This window comes from Rhinolophus ferrumequinum, chromosome 9 (genome assembly GCF_004115265.2).
Source record: "Rhinolophus ferrumequinum isolate MPI-CBG mRhiFer1 chromosome 9, mRhiFer1_v1.p, whole genome shotgun sequence".
Taxonomy (NCBI): domain Eukaryota; kingdom Metazoa; phylum Chordata; class Mammalia; order Chiroptera; family Rhinolophidae; genus Rhinolophus; species Rhinolophus ferrumequinum.
The window spans coordinates 26,075,383-26,080,898 of NC_046292.1; the positions used below are offsets into that span (position 1 = coordinate 26,075,383).

The 5,516-nt window shown below is 48.0% G+C and overlaps 1 pseudogene; it reads left to right on the forward strand.

Annotated features, from left to right (window-relative positions):
• Positions 1–1,090: 1,090 nt before the first annotated feature.
• LOC117027758 (acylphosphatase-1-like) lies at positions 1,091–1,375 on the forward strand (annotated as a pseudogene).
• Positions 1,376–5,516: the final 4,141 nt, after the last annotated feature.

The following is a 5,516-nucleotide window of genomic DNA, read 5'->3' on the forward strand; positions in this document are numbered from 1 at the left end:
GTCAGGCTGACTCCCAAACCCTCACCTGTCCCATGTGGCCACGCTGCCTGAGGTTATGAAAGGAGTCCCACCCTGGGGTGAGGAGGCCTGAGTTCTAGCTTCTCCAAAAGGAGCTGAATGACTTGGGTCAGTGCCTTCACCACTCTGGTCCTACTGCACTGGGTCCTTCTAGCATCCAGGAGTTCTAGAGCCAGAGCTACCTGAGGTCAAATTCCAGTTCTCCCATTGACCAGCTATCTGGTCTTAGGAACATTACATATTTCCCATGCCTGTGCCTCAGTTGCCTCATCTGTAAATGGGGATACGATTCATGCCTAGCTCATAGGATTGCTATACGGATTAAATGGGTTCATTCAGGCTGGGCACTTAGAAGAGCGCACGCTACAGAGCAGTGCTCAATACGGTGAGGTGTTATTGCATAAAAATAAGCGTACAGTGAGCCAAGTAGTGACCCCAAGAACCTCCCACCCATGCAGTAGGAACACACAGGCCACCCTTTCTCCTGATTCCTGCTGTGTCAGACTTCAACAGCTGCCCTATAATTTGTTTACCACTGGTGGCAAAAGGGAGTCATCTGCCACTTCCTTGTCTTTCCAAGGCCCAAGGCTTGGGTGGGAAAAGCTTTTATAAGAAATCACCAGGGCCGCGCCCAGGTGCCTTTCCCGTCATGCCCCAGATGCTCAACCCAAGTCCCATGGCTGGCGTTCCTTCAACAACTATTCACTAGCATCTACTCTGGGCCAGGCATCGGCTGGGGCACAGGGGATACCACAGTGAGCAAATCCAGACACAGTCCCTGTGTGCCGAGAAGACAGACAATAAACAACCCACAGTGAAATGACAGGTAGTGAGTGATTAGTGCTAGGAGGGAAAGCAAGCCAGAGAAAGGGGATAGTGGTGGGAGAGGTGTTTTAGTTGAGGTGGTACCGTAAGGCCTGTCTGAGAAAGAGACAGAGATTTATCGTGGATAGATAATACTTGACCACTGGAAGCTGCTAGGCCTGGCGCTTTTCTCGGTCAGCTAACCATTGACATGATGGTCCCCCATGTGAGCCTGGAAGCCTGTGAGTAAGACCAAGATGGTGTGCGCATGTCAGAAGGGGACACCCTGCAGTCAGTGGATTATGGGATTTGGGGAAAGGTTCTAGGGGTGTTTTCCTACAAGTACACTCAGGGTGAGCGTAAAAAGCTGGGCTTGGTAGGCGGGTCCTGAGCACTGACTAGGGCACAGTACGAGGACAATCGCACGGCCCCGTCTCCACGCGCGCCCCATGCAGAAATGGCTCACGGCTGGAGGACGTCCCACATAGCAAACTTCCAAAAGGAGAAAATTAGTCTCAATTTGAATTTCTCAGCTTTCTAAATGGTGAAATAATGGCCTGAATTTACATCTTCCAAGGTAAACTCGGTGGTTTTGTTTTCTACTGTTCGTAGAGCTAGAACTAGTCTGTGTTCAACATTAGAATTTATCAGTAAGTTATTTTAGTATCACTTGTTTGAATGTGACTGTATATTGCATGTCTTGATAGAAGGATTACAACCGCACACAATTCCAATCAAAAAAACACAGCGGAACCTTAAAAATAAAATGTATATTACAATATTAGAAACAATATTTATTAACAAATAAAGAAGCAAACTATAAGGTCAGCTGAGTGAAGAACATTTCTGTAAGGGAAACGGCGCGTGCAAAGGCCCTGAGAATGGACCGAGCTGAGGACTCCGACCTTCATTCCCACTGTGAGAGGGTGGATTGCTCTTTACAGTGGACAAAATAGCAGATGCTGATTATGCCCTATTAAATTCAAACATGCGAACCCAGGAATCCAGAGGGTTTACCCACCTTGTCCAAGGTCACTCACCATCCGAAAGTCCCTTCAAACTTTACTGAGACCGAAAAAACAATAGACTACCTAGGAGCCCAATGCATATTAAAAAGCCCTGTTTTCATTAATAGAAAGGGAAAAAAACATGAATGAACACAGCCTCCTCCTCATACTGAACAGTTGTATTTAATGTACAGATCACAGAGGCAGGTAACTCACACACGCTTAGTAGCAAATGGGAAGATCAAAGCAAAATAAGTTAAAAAGAGACACAGCAAAGAGGAAACTGCTTGTCCTAATCAGCCTTTTCAAACTGCTTCGGGGCACCCTCGAGGGTCCTGTGAAATGCCAGGCGCAAGCTTGTCGGTATTTCTGACGCAGGCATGGCCTCACCAAGGGCATCCGCAGGTTCTCAGGTGCCTCCTGGGATTCACGTGATCACGATTCCAAGGTGGCTGAGACGGCATGAAGCTTGTGCCCAGGGCTGGGCGTCGTGTTAGATGCTTTACCTGCATTGTCTCCTTTCATTCCCCAAAATTTGTTTTGGGATTATTTTCCCCATTTTACAGATAAGAACACTGAGTGCTGGAGAAGTTAAAAAAAAAACTTGCTAAAGGTAGCAAGGTAAACCTTGCGAAAAGGTTTACATTAATTTGAATCCTGGCCAATTCAGGAGATTTGTAAGATCTTGGTTAAGAGTAAACAGATTGGCCCTGAGATGGAAGATTGTATTAGGTTGGTGCAAAAGTCATTGTGGTTTAAAAGGTTAAAATTGCAAACACCACCATTACTTCTGCACCGACCTAATAAATGACGAGGCCAAGCTTGGAAGACAGGAAGGAATAGAGAAGCAATATCTGTTGAGGCACAGACGAGGCATCTCTCTCAAGTGTCTCATTCAATCCTCCTGATTACCCTGCAGGACAAGGATTGTGAGTCCTACATTCAAAATGAGGACACTGATGGACCTGCCCAAGGTCACCAGCTAGTAGCAGAGCCCAGATTTCCAGGCAGGTGTGTCTGGCTCCACAGCCGACAGCTGCTACCACACCTGGTCATGGCACCTGGTGTGGCGGGATCAACCTGTCCTGGGAATCACAGCACCTGGAATGTGGACCAGCTTTTCCAGTGACTTGCTGTGTGACCTTGGGCCCATCACTCCCCTCTCTGAGTCTCAGTTTCCTTGTCCATGAAATGAGGAGATGGGTGGGATAAACTCCAAGGCCCCCTTGAGAGTAAGACCCTGTGTTTGTTTATGAGAGTCAAAAAGCCACATGGAGGGCAAGACTGGTCTTTTGCTGACTCCTCCTGCCTTAGGCAGCAGAAGAGACAGAGGAGCAAAATCCCTGCCTCCATGTCTGTGTGCTGATCTCACCCTGACCCGTCTACCTCCCCAGCTAGTGGAGCTGCGACCCTGGACCATCAGAAATCTGCCCTCACCTTTGCCTCCTCCCTCCCCTCTCCCTGCCTCCCATGTCTGCTCTGCACCAAACCCAGTGCCCTCTGTCTCATTAGCAACTAATACATGGGCCCCCTCGTCTACACCCCGTCTTAGCTCAGATCCTCTCCATCTCTGCCACAAGCCATGCAGAGCCTGTGCCTGGTCCCCTGGCCCCAGTTTGTTCCATGAGAATGGCCAGAGAGATCTTTGTTGGAACAGATCTTTTGCAAGCTCCAAACTCACGAATCCCTCCCAAAGGCCTACAGGATAAATCCCTTAGCATAATATTTGACATTCAAAACCCTTCAAGACCTGGTCCTAATCAGCCCTCATCAATTAATTCCCATCTCCCACCCTCCTCCTAACTCCCACCGACACGTCCGTCATGCATTCTGCTTTTCCACCTAACTGCTGATACGTGCTATCTTCCAGCCTGGGGTTTCCAGGCCTCCCCTCCTTTCCACTCTCCACCCTGACCTAGTTCAAATGCCTTCCTCCCAAATAGCGCAAAGAGGTCACAATCCTTCCCATCTCTCCATTCCCATGAGTCTTTTCATGGCACTTGGCACAGACTATGATTTACGTGATTCGACATCTCCAGTGCCTAGCCCCGATCCTGACACACGGAATGGATGTAGATGCATATTTGATGGATGAATGGAAGTTTGACATCTTATTCTCTCATGTCCCAGGGATTTGTTTTCTTCTAGAATGTCAAGTTACCCAAGAAAGCTCTGTCTATCACCCAGAGCACTGCTGCTCACATAGGCAATGCCTCCCAATGTCCCCTTCACCCACGTCCAGGTATCCTGCCAGCGTGGTGCCCAGAATGCCCTCTCTCTCTCTCTGTCTCTCTGTCTCTGTCTCTCTCTCTGTCTCTCTCTCTTTCTCTCTCTCTTAGTGTCCCCCTCCACTGGTCTGTGAGGACACTAAGCCTCTCCTCTCCTTTGTCCACCTTGAAACCTAGAGCCCTGGGTCCAGCGTCAGGTCAGAGAGGGACAAGATGAAAAATGCATCATAGGATGATGTGAGACGTTACCATAACTAGCTCCTTGAGACACGCACATCAGTGTTTTAGGAGCGAGGTACAACCAAAAAAAGATCAAAATACGTGACAATCCATCCAAAAGTGACAGCCCATACAGCACATAAAATGGCAAAGTAGTGCTGACAGATGACCGTGGTGTATTGTACAGGGAGAGGTTCAGGGAGAATCTGGTTGTATAATCTGACTCCATCCTAGCAAACAGAAAAGGTCTGAACAGGTACACACCAAATGTTATGGTGTCTATTTCTGGACGGTGGAGATTATGGGTTATTTTTACATTTGTCTTCAAACTTTTATACTATCTGACTTTTTTTGCAAAGAGCATGAATTTTTATGTTCAGAGAAACAATAATGCTATTTCCATATTGAAAGAAGAGGATGAGAAAGAGGGCAAAGAGAAAAGGAAAAAGAAAAGCTAAATTAGAAATAGATGAAGACAGATAATTGCCCCCAAAAGACCTCTGAACTTCTCCCAACCCCCACGAGGTGCCAACTGCCCAGGAAAGACACCCTGGTCATGGTTTCAGAGCTCACCCCAGACCCCAATCTCCTGCCTCCAGCCTAATACTCCAGGAACCCGGTTCCTATGGCACCTAACGCTTTGCTCCACCCCAGGATTACAACCCCATCTGTCCTGCTGTCCTGCCTTTAGCCGAGAGGTCAGAGAGGGCATCAAGACTGTTGACTCCACCAACCCCTTTTGTTCATCTTACTCTGAACAAAACACAAGGGCAGGAAACCCAACTCCTTCCCCTGGTGCCCATGAGGAAAGACTCAGGCAGAGACACTGCACCAGGGGCCAGCGTGGCATTCCTTTAAGGCACATGGTAGGAAGCCACAATGGAGAATTTGAATTGGTTAAAGTCTGGATGTGAATCTCCATACAGAGACTGCAGGTCCTGGCCCCTCTCCCTAGTGTCAGGACTGCCTTGACCTGGTTATTTAACTTCTCTGTGCCTCTGTTTCATCACCTGTACAATGGGAATAATAATAACACAGACGTCACAAGAGTAGTGAGAAGACTGAACCAGATAACATATGCAAAGCCCTTGGCATAGACCTGGCACACAGTAGGCGCTCGACAGGTAAAGGCTTTTATTATTGTTGGCAGAATTGTTCTAATCCTGCAGCAAGTAGGTCTCACACATGCTGGGACCATTGGCCTTCCCGCTAACAACAGGAACCCGGTGTGTCCTCATCG